Genomic DNA, 12,298 nt, shown 5'->3' with positions numbered 1-12,298 from the left:
GCATGATGAACTGTGAAGTATCCCACAGTGCACATTTTAATGGCCCAAACAATCAACCAAACAATCTATCTATACACTAGTACCAACTGCACATTATTTAAACATACCTGAGTATTGTTGCTGACTATGTCACAACAGCAGTGTACACATTAATAATAGCTGCTTCCAGCAGAGTAACACACTTCCTCACAAAGCTCAAATAATCTCAGACTGGTTTCTCAAACATGACAGCGAGTTTACTGTACTGAAATGACCTCCACAGTTATACAGATATTAATCCAACAGAGCACCTTTGGGAAGTGGTGGGGATTGGAAGATTCACATCATGGATGTACAGCCAACAAATCCACAGCAACTGTGCAGAGCCAGCATGTCAATATGGACCAAAATCTCTGAGGAATGTTTCCAGCACCTGTACTAGTAAGGTTTACCCAACACAATGTCTGTGAGTGTGTATATGAAGAGGTATGGAACCGAATATGTGGCAGAGCTGTTGTATTAATATGTACTTCGATTGTAGAGATGTACCCAGTAAAAAAGGCTACAGAGCTTGAATGCAATTTATCTGAGGAGAATTAAAAATATATGAGTTCAAACTTACTTGAAAGCAACATAACACACTTTCAGTGAAACTGTAAATAGTGCCGGGACCACTGGCTTTCATTTACACATAATGAAGGGTGAAAAAAATACAAAAATCTAATTTGATGGGAAGTCAACTCTGCTCAAGCTGTGATTGTGCACACTTTGGCATTAAGTAATTTTATATTGACTCATACACTTCTGAACAGGAAATATGAGATACCCGAGGTTTTCTATAGTAAAGTGTCTTGGTTGGTTATAAACTGTAACAAGTATGACACGGTTGTCCAAACTCAGGCTCCATTTGCAGGATGGATGATTTCTTAAGCAGGATGCTTCTGTTTGTTTTACCCTTTGTAAACGCTTTTCACTGGGTGGCACGTCAACCTGGGAGATGGAGAGTTAAATGCAATGGCTAAATACAGCTAAATGCATTACAACTCTTACTACACAAATGGACTTTTACAGCACCTTGCACAGAATAACACAGCAGCTATCCCAAATCCCATTTATGCTAGCGTGTCAAACAAAAACCCTTGTGTCACCAACACTGTTAGCTGACTCTCCTCTGCTGTCAGTGACCCTGACCCCAGTTACGTCTTTCTCATCCTGCTTCTCCAACCTGCCACTGTGACCCATGTCAGCAGAGCAGCAGCAGTTTCTGTGTGTGAAAACCGCACTCACACATGCACATCCCTCGAGAGGTTACTGCCCAGCACCGTTTATCAAGACTCTTGCATTCTCTGCAAGCCTATCGACTGAGAACAGGGTCAAGCACCACTAACCCGGTTGAAAAAAAATATGACAGGGAGGGAGCTGGACTAATTTATGCAAGTGGACTTGAATCTGCCCACATCTTCATGCTACCCACCATGCTGTGAATCACTTCACACCAAGAAGGTCACACACAGCAGGGAGAAACTTTCTGGAAAAAGTGTACAGACATAATTTAGAAATTACAGAGAATTTTGCAAATAGGCAGTTGCGTGTCTTCTAATAGCTACACTGAGTCAATTGTTAGATTAAAACTGCTTTTCAGGGCTTTAGCTGTGCTTTAATGGCCAGACCTTTGCCTGCTTTATTGGGTTTATCAGAATAGCTGGAGAGGCTAACACTGGCATGCCTCCTTTTTGGAAACCATGCTGGTAAAGTCTAATTGAATTTGTTCATACTACATATTTTTGCGGTAAGGACACTGGACTTTTTACTCTAGTACTGCCTGCACTGAGTACTGTTACTCTCAAAGTGTATTTTTCTTACTGTACTGACATAAATGTAATAGAGTATTTTTGCATTTGAATGCAATGTGCTCATAATGAGCGAGCCCTCTGGGTCTCTTCAGGCCCCATCCCTGTTAACCTGTAATTTTCTTTATATATACAAATATAGTGTCAACAGACAGTATGCACTCACACAAAGACAATTCGACACACTCTACCTCATTTAAATTCATGTACCTGCACTAGTAAGCACATAATAGACATAGTGTGCCACATGGACATGTACAAATGAAAGGATTTGCACTGGACAGACACATTGTTATTGTAATAGACTGTTTAATTAACAGTTGGAGAGCCATTTTAAAAATAAAAAAAAAATTAAATTTTCATCAGATATTAATGCAGGTCAGAAAAGTCGATAGAGAACATCCAATTTAGCAAACAAGGTAAAAGACAAAATATTAGGCTTGGTTATTCAGTTACAGAGAAAAATCTAGATTTTTTTTTTTTTTTTTGGTGGTGGTGGTGGTGGGGGGGGGGCAAACGTATGTGAACCTTTTGGACTGGCAGTTCATTTGAAAGTAAAACCGCAGATTTTTCCATCAGTAAATTGACTTTCATGTCTGAGTGGGCACCATGTTTTTATTTAAACAGCAGGACAACAGGCCTCTATCAAAGCCTGTTCTTCATAATGCATGTCAGAGGATGTGAATTGTGGCACTACAAAGGAGCTGCTGATACTCACCAGGGTGGAAAAAAAGTAAAAAGGAGCTTCAGTACCAAAAACCCACATTCAGACAGATTCTGAACTAATAGAGGAAATTCAGATCCACAGCTAACCTCTGCAGGAATTATAACAAAGGAGACATGTAAACCAACATCAGCAGTACAGTGAGTAACAATGGTCTACATGGCAGGGCTGGAAGAAGAAAGCCACTGCTCTTCAAAAAGAACACCGCTGCTCCTTTGCAGTTTGTTAAATATCACACGAAAAAGACAGAAGGCTGTGAATGAGACCAAAATAGAATTTTTTATTTTTTTGACTTTTTTTTAGTTTAAATAGGCACAGCTCTGTTTAGAGAAAAGAAACAACCCATTTCAACAGAAGACCATTTCCCCATCTGTGTGTGTCTCTATGGTGTTATGAGTTACACATTTGCTTGGCAAGTCAGGGGTTGCTGGTTCAATTCCAGCTGGAAACACAAATCCCTTTGTGTCAGGAAGGGCGTCTGGTGTTAAAAATTCTGCCACATCAAACATACAGAGCTACTCCCTTTGGTGGAGTAGGTATCTGCCACCCTTATTCCATATGTGAAACAATATGGTGGTAGTTAAACATGGAAAAATCATTTGGAATTCATTTCAAGGAAAGAGTTTGTCGTTAATGGGAACACTTGGTTGAAGATGTCTAACTGACCAGGAGGAAATGGGTCACATGCATGAGAGTCTGAAAGGCAGAGGGACAGAAGAGCACTCGGACAAGGGCTCACTGGGTAAGAAAATGATTGGGAAACAGAACTGAGTTTGACGGTTGATCTGATATCCTCGTGTTGGTGTTGTTCCCAGATCATCATACTAAATGTTGTTCCAGGATCAACATTGCAAGTGACCAGTCAGAATGTTGTGACGTCATACTTTTGCGACTTCGGGAAAAACCGGCGTAAAACAAAAAACTGTACTAAAGCTGCGTGAAACCGCCTCTCTCCGCCGATCAACGGACCCTGACCCTAACACTAACCGTAACCCTTTAATAAACAGTAAGCAGAATTGATATTGTCCTTGCAACATTGGAATTTCATAAATGCACGAATGGCTTGGCTCGCAAAAGAATAACGTCACAACAATGTGATTGGTCACTTGCAATGTTGAACCTGGAACAACATTTTCATGATGGTCTGGGAACAACACCAACACGAGGATATCAGATCATCCGAGTTTGACAGTGGTATAAAGTGCATGTGATGTAAAGATCAGGCTGGCAACTCAAACACCAAGGAAAGCAGGAAGATGAGTGATTATAGCTTTACAGAACTTACACACACAGCAAGCTTCATTGTCTTTGTTTGGACCTGTTTAACAGCAAATTCTACAGAAAAATGTCAGGATACTGATCCATGAAGAAAATCTAAATTCACCCTTATTGCTGCACAAACAGACAGTGAAGGCAAAAGTTCATGCTTTTGCAGACATTTCATAAATAAAAAAGGATGAGTATTATTGTTTCATGTTCTCTTTGTACTCGGAGTTAAAACCACAATGATGTCTTAGATCATATTTATGCAGAAATATAGAAAAGTCTAAGGCTTTACAGTTTTTCAAGCGCCATTGTAAACGTGATCACATAGTCTGCCGCAGCCACCGCTTGCTCTCTCACTGCTGCTTGAGGCCTCTTTTTTAGAGACATGACTCTTTTTTTTTTATCTTTGGTTGGGAGGCTGTTGACCTGTCAGCATCCTGCTGGTTACCAGAGAACAAAAAGAAAGTGCAAGAACACAACGATGGCTCGACATAAAGTGACGCAGTTTAGCAGCAGCTAGCACGAAACAATAGAACGCAATATAAAGCAAAATGTAAAAATACATAGCAATGAGTAACGGCGCAACATAGACGTGCACAAGCAGCAGTGAAGCCCATCTAGGCTGAGACGGAACAAGGCTGCAGTCATTACTGAAAGTGGCAAAAGCAGCAATCGGTGTCAAATGCTGTTTACTTGCTATTTCCACATAAAGTGACATTTTCAGTGAGAAAGTTCAAGAGTGAACACACATCAGTGTGGCATTTGAGGTAATTGGCACTGAGTGTGTTCTGAGAGTGCCTTTTGTCTTATTCCTCACTGTAGCTACAGCTCAGGAGTGAAGAAGGAGAATGACTTCTTTCCATCACTGTCAGACCGAACAGACTTACATCTCTGAAATTGAATGGGGGTTTCCAAACGCAGCTAATAACATCCAGACGCTCAGCACTGCTAATATTCTCCGCTCATTGCAATCGTTATTACTCTGCTGATACAGCTATGTCAGTGCTGCGTGCTGCTGCAGCTCCTTTGACCATCCTAACTGCTTTCCTCAAGAGGTAAGCTTTACTACTTTGTAGAAACTAATTTCATCTAAAACTCATGTTGTCTTTTAAATAGCAGAGTTCAGACTTTTCTGAATAACTTAACTTTAAAACAGTTTTATTAATATTAATTATTATTCAGTGCTTGACAGTTTTCAGACAGACAGTTGTTTAATCAAAATTAACCACAGGGGACCCTATAATAAAGTTAAAGGTGCAGTTTTTAAAATCTCACCACTAGATGTCAGTAGGTTGCAGATTGCAGTCAGCTGCAAATCAAGTGCATAATCCTAACTACGGTGTCCGCAGTAGGACAAACAAATCTGTGGACAGTGTGGCCTGGCTGCTTGCTGTTTACCTCAGCTGTCAATATTGCTGAATATCCAGGTCTATTTACTCTTTAGGAAGGTGTAAAGTATCTTTAACTTTTCTCTTACTAAGTGCTGCTGTTTGGCACTGTTAGCTGACGTTAGCCAGTGTCCGTGCAACATTCTTTGAAATGAATCTAACACTGTTAGCTTGAAGTGAGGAAGAAGAGGATTAGGTGGCAACGAGGGAGGAGGAGACATAATGAGAAAGAGATGATATAATGCACCAATGTTAAATGGCCTTATATAGTTTGAAAGAGCTATTTCAGATCTTTAAATTGAAAGTAACTTATAAGGCCTACTACCTATGTAGCTGGTCTCTGGCCATATACAGTATACATAAACATCACACTAATCAATGTATATTTATGCAAGAGTGCAACATCCTTATTTTCTAATAAATAGCCTAAAAAATTACTTGCTCTACCTCTGAGGCAATGCACAGCAGTTCACTATCCACTATATTTTGACTTTCTAAATTCCTACACTCAAGGTTGAAACCCACTTCTTTCCTTTTGGTCATTTAGCTTCTGCATTCAGTCAGCAGAGTTGCACAGGGACTTCAGGTTACATACTTTTGTGAATATGTGTGTGTGCTGTTGCTTAACTGATCTTCAGTCTGAGCATAGATTTGGAGCCTGTGACATTTTTAATGAGGAAACTGAATAGGAATACATTAATATTCCGGCCTCTTGATACAGCAAGTGATGATGAATTGTTTGGAATTCATTGGGGATTTAAGATGCAGAACATGTATCCACAATGTAATGGGTTCAAATCTGGCTGGTGACCTTTGATTCATTGCATTGCTACTTTCTCCTTCCTCATTTCCTGTCACCTTTACACTGGACAAATTTTAAAATCAAATCCAAAACAGAGCGAGACTTGTTCACTTCCTGCATATTTTTTGTCAGTATGTTCTTGTTGGATTCTGCTGGAGTATGCTTAATTCATAGTTGAAAATAATCCTTATTTATTTTATACTGGGCCCTAGTGCAGCCCCTCGGTTCATCCACTGTATGAATGTTCAGCTCGAATTTCTTCTGATTTACTGGCCCCTGCAAACTGTGGCCATAGTTAGAATTTTTCCTTTCTTTATCATCGTAGAGTGACAATAGTGGAGAAACCCATCTGAAGGGGAATGTTTAGAGCAGTTTTAATCATAAACTATGCATGCAGAGGGACTACATGGACATATGTTGACCTTATTCTTTAAAAACTTGTAACGGCATATACACTTACTGGCCACTATATTAGGTTCACCTAGCTTGTACCGAGTTGGAACCTCTTTTGCCCTCAGAACTACTTTAATTCTTTGTGGCACAGATTCAACAAGATGCTGGAAACGTTCCTCAGAGATTTGGATCATTATTGACTCGATAGCATCACACAGTGTTTTTCTGCTGCACACCTGTGATGCGAATCTTCCCTCCCACCACATCTCAAAAGTGCTCTCTTAGATTTAGATCTGGTGACTGTGGAGACCATTTGAGTACAGTGAACTCAGTGTCATGTTCAAGAAACCAAGAAGTCACATAAAGAGTGGCGTGCACTTCAATGACTGCTAGGTTGAGCAAAGAGTCCAAAATTTGTTTTGCACTGGCCTTCATGCTCTGCCTGGACTACGTCACTCGTTCTGGCTGCTCTTGGTCTTTCTGTTTATTATGCGCTCCTGCTTCCTGCCGTTCTGTATTTCTGTTAGATGCATGAATATACATTCCACTGTCCTGAGAACAGTGCAACCCTTAGAGTTTAACTTTGACTGTGGCATGCACAAGTGTCCCCCAGCCTGCTGCACTTTGCTCGATGCAAGAGGAAACGGTACAAACCATAGAAAAGAACGTAATGGTGCAGTTGTATGTGAAAGTCCCTTGCAATGATCTGAGCTTTTTAAGCCGGTGACATGGTGCATTATCCCTCTCCCACCACAAGATTTGTACACTATAGTAATAAAGGAATAGACATGGTCAGCAACAATACTTGAATTCTGACATTTAATAATGCTTAACTGGTACTAAGTGCACCGAGTAACTATCCCCCACAACATTACACAACGACCCTGACCTGTTGATACAAGGGAGGATGGATCCATCTATCATCCAAATGTAGCAGCAGAAATTGAGAAATATCAGACCAGGTAGCATTTCTCAGACCTTCTGTTATCCAACTTTGTTTTGCAAACTGTAACCTCAGTTTCCTGTTTTTAGCTGATAGACCTAGCTCCTGGTATGGTCTTCTGCTGCTGTAGCTCATCTGTTTCAAACTGGGCTGCTGCAGACATGCTCTTCTGCATATCTTTGTTGTAACAAGTGGTTATTTGAGTCACTTCTGCCTTACTAAGCAGCTCAAAGCAGTCTGGCCATTCTCCTCTGACCTCTGGCATGAATCAGGCATTTCCTCCCAGAAACCTGCTGCTCACTGGAGACTTTTTCAATCCCTTCTCTGTAAACTGTAAAGATCATTCTGAGGGAAAATCCCATTAGATCAGTAGAGCAGTACAACAGCCACGACATGTTCAACGCCACTTAAATCACCTTTCCTCCTGATTCTGATCATCAATTTTAACTTCATCAGGTCATTGCACTCTCCTGTGTTAAAAAAAAAAGTTAATTAATTAACAGAATTATGATAGAGGGTCATATTATTTTGTACTTCCTGAACTTGCACAACAACACAGGTTTCATGGTCTTTGGTTAAGTTTGACTGTTTGTCTTCTGCTTTGAAACAGTAAGAAAAATGCCTCACTCTTCTGGCAATTACTCTGATTATAGCATTACTGTCATTTGTAATTTTGCTACTTTACGGTGCATTCAAAAGGTGCATTTTTGGTATTTACTCAATATATAAGCAAAGGCAAAGAGATATTTAGAAAGAACTTGGGGGACAAGAATTCCTGTTTTTGGCTTCAAACAGGAAAAACCAAGGCTCTAAACTCAAGGGCACCACAGGAGTCTCTCAGATCATGAACAAGGAAGTGACGGCCAAGGAGACTGAAAGAGAGCCAAGATAGTTGAGCGCAATGAAGCGCAGACAGTGACACAGTCCCACACCCACAACCCACAGCGCACACACATATACAATGTACACTTTCATGAAGGACTACTTACTAATCGACTTACTTAATCCTCACTGTTCATAAGGGTATGTATATGAGTGTTGTGGATCTGGGATGGTTCCACTTCAGCAGGTTATAATCATTTCCATATGCCCTCTAATCATTTTTGCTCACTCCCACTCCTAAGACGTTTTGCAGTATGAGCACCATGAGGCTGGCATGTTAATGAATGTGGGATAAACAAGCAACCAACAAACGGGGGGGTTATTATTATGAATTATTAGACGGAATTTATGCAGTCTTGTTTTTAATAGCATATAACCTTGAGGCTGTCCGTTCGCTCTCTCAATTCCCCCACTACACACACACACATGCGCGCGCGTGCATAGACACACACATTCATACACAATTTGTAGACAGGGCAATGCTCTTGACAGCTTATCAGGGCAGGAATTCACGGGTCCTTGGACATCTGAAATGCATCACAGATATTGCATTAAGAGAGTTAACCCTTCTGCAACCAAACAGGACAAGAGTTGGGTTCACTGTCAAGCCAACAGAGAAAGTATTTCAACACAAAAGGTTCTTCATTTCTGCACGACCCCCAAAATTCCCAGAAGGCTCTTGCACTAGCATACTGCCATCTTTTCTATGACATTTTATCATGAGCTGCATTGTTTGATCCACTTACCAAATCAATAGTTCTTGTTAGACGCAACTGTAGTTCTTTAGTTCAACAGGTGTCAGAGAGCAATTCTCTTTCATATCTAGGATCGAGCTCAGGATTCCAACTGTGAAAAGCCAGCTGGTCTTTGATCACTGATTCATTCTGATCCGAAGCTAAAGAATAATCAGTGTTGTGAAAATGGGACACAGGCCTGGTTACAGGCTCGGTGGAGGCCAGCAAGCTCAAATTATAATGTCCAGGGACCAACAGATGTAGAGAAATCTTTTTGTTTTTTAGGTCTTGTTTGATTTATGTGCATGACGATTTTTACAGCTTTGGCAAGTGAGCAAAAGATATTTGATGCTAGATGTTCTTTACAGCGAAATCTGGTGGTAAGAATATTATTTTCCCATTGTCTCGTCACATGTTAGTGCAATCGTCTGGTTATTGTGGCCTAATTACGCATTTTATACAAATGGAGTAGACAAAAGTCCAAAAGTGGTTTTCATGTACATTTTTATGTTAATTACATATTTTTTTCTAGAATGGAAAGTGTCTGATGAAATAATTGGTACCAATTTGCAATCAGTGATCATTATGCTGCATGTTTAATATTGCTGAATGAGTGTTGAATGTCGCAAGTCTCATTTAAAGAGGCAAAATATGAACATGGTACTTTTTTGCTGCTGAAATGTTGATACACAGAGACACAAATGTCCTCTGTATTTAATTTGTCTGTGTGATAATCAGTAATAAGTGTACAATCTTCCCACTAATGAAGTAAAAAAAAAGAACTAAACTATGAGGCTACACAAAAAAGAAGAAGAAAAAAGATCTTAGTTATAGTCATTTAAAGCTCTTTGTTCCAACTGTTTCAACGTTTTCTCAAGCATAGTAGCTAAAGTATATTTACTACTGGCAGAAGCACTCAAAACCGCTACCCTTCATGCAATTCCAGCAGATTTTTTGGCCTCTACCAACTTCAAAGCATCCCTTTCATTGCCAGCTGGACTGCAACAACAGCGGTGCGATTGGCTGAGGCTGTGTGTTAGAGAGCGAGAGACTTGGACTAGTGCCCGGCCCTTGGCAATATTTGAATGGATAAACACATCTTAACACACCTTTTTCGGTGATGCTGTGAGACTTATCAGGAAGAAGTGTCGTGGTGCACTATGGACAGACCTAACTGAAGGACAGATATGTCTGCTGCTCAGCAGCTCTACAAACCTACTAAACTACTTGAGTGTTCAAAATACTCCTTATTACTCATTTTCTATTGGATGTCTGAGGACAGCACTCTCTGTACCTGCTGGACACGATCTGAGCTCTGCAGGCAAGTCTGACCCTGGACGTTTACCACCTTGGATTTATTAGCCGTAAGGAATGCTCGGCTTTTTGAAAGGTGATGGCAGAGGCTCATTTCTAAAAAGGGGTTAGCAGGTACATCACTTCCATTCACTGCGTTTCACAGATACTCGTGTCTGTGAATAAGACAGCATCATCTACTGCTTTCAGGGGACAGCTGCCATCGCCATAAAGACACAGAAACAGCTGGGGATCATTAAAAATGAAAATATTTGAAATGTTACTAGTTTAATGAGATGTGGCTCATTATGTAACATTTTATAATCCCAGGGAAACACGAGGGAAAAGACAGGCCGATCAGTTGTTAGTTGATTTGTTACTTTGTTGCTAGTTTGTTGTTAGCTACTTTAGACCCTATTGTAAAGCAGCGGTTTAGACCATATGGCAAAAAATATTTACAGATGCAAGCACCGCAAAGGCAAACTTTGCATGAAAGGACAGGGATAAGAAAAAGATAATGATGTCAAACCATGAACAGGATGCATTTTCAACAGGAGTCACATAAGACTCTTCATTATACAGAAGCACAAAAACAAAGAAGTCCATCCAGCCAGCTGTCGCTGAATAAGATCGTAATTGCCTCAGCATGGAGAATGAGTGGAAGTTACCTTTACTTGAGGCACGCTAATCTTCTTCCTTTTATTCTCAGATTCTGGTTGTTTTTGGCCTCTGCTGTGTTAATCATTAAACTTACATGGCTTTTGCTGGTGTATGAGAGGGAGGGGTTATTCTACTGTCTTTCTTAGGGGTCTTGAGATATGTAAAGCAAAGGGAATGACTTTAATAATAATTGTGGGCACAGTTGGCTTGGTTTTCAAAGCAGGCAAACAATTTTAGAGCTATTGTCATTTTCCCTTTTAGCATTTAGGCAGTTTTGAAAAAAAGTAATAAACTGGTTATAAAAGTTGATAAAATAATCTACTGCATGATCAACCGTAATGATGATAGCATACATATGCATGTTTATCTGTATGAAGCCTATCTTCTCCTTAACGGGTGGGTCAGTCTAAACGAAACTGCAACAAAATTGTTACATCAATTTATCATAAATCCCAGGTCTGTTGAATTTTGTATATACTTAGTTCATTTCATCATCCCTCTGCGATGTGATGTTATGATCCACATTTGTGTTTGTTTCAGTGTCACGTTTACTGCATGTCAACCTCATGTAACTTAAATCTCACAAATATTTGCATTCACGACAGAATTTCATTCGACTCCACAAAATGCAGAAGGAAAAATTTGAAATAAAGTCCTTGAATATCACAGACATACAGCTTAACAGACAATGATTCAGTCAAATAAAACTGAAGATGACCATCAGGACCGTGTGAACCGTATTGAAAGTATTGTGTTTTGGGGTGTTGTTAATCATTTCTCTATTATATACAGAACAGATATACAGGTAGGTACTTATTTAAAATATAAATCAATTCCTATGAAACCAGTTATGATGGTAAGTTAGCCTCTGGGTAGGTCGACAGCCAAGATGTGAATCCAGTAGGGAGCAATCTTATTATTACATTTGGGGTTTTAAATTATTGACCAAAGAAATCAATACATGTCCCTTCTAAGTTTCTTTTAAAATTAAAGGTTAAATAGGTGATTATCACCGGCCATAGCCACATCACGGTGTTACACGTTCAACTCAAACTGCTGAATTTTGAGCTTTGCTTTTTTCTCTCTCTTTTTGTCATCTGTAGACCAATCAGATGGAGATTTACTGTACTGTAGTGACTCATCATTTACTCTCCCTTATTTGTTGTAAAAGATAAAAAAACAGTGAGAGATATATTTAATAGTTATCCATCAGTGAAACACGCGCACATATATAAGCACATCATTACAGAGACACATTAGCCACCAGAATTAGTTGCATGACCGTTTTAACTGTTTCCCTCCAAATGTGCTGCAGCAGGATGTTAAAATGGCTGAAGCCACACAGCTGGGCCTGCTGGTGGTCAGCTATAGTTAAGTGGCTTGG

Source organism: Copadichromis virginalis, linkage group LG13, assembly GCF_057382275.1.
Source record: "Copadichromis virginalis isolate Kocher_CV1m ecotype Utaka linkage group LG13, C_Virginalis_male_GT1.1, whole genome shotgun sequence".
Lineage (NCBI taxonomy): Eukaryota > Metazoa > Chordata > Actinopteri > Cichliformes > Cichlidae > Copadichromis > Copadichromis virginalis.
Note: the sequence above shows the minus strand (reverse complement) of the source record.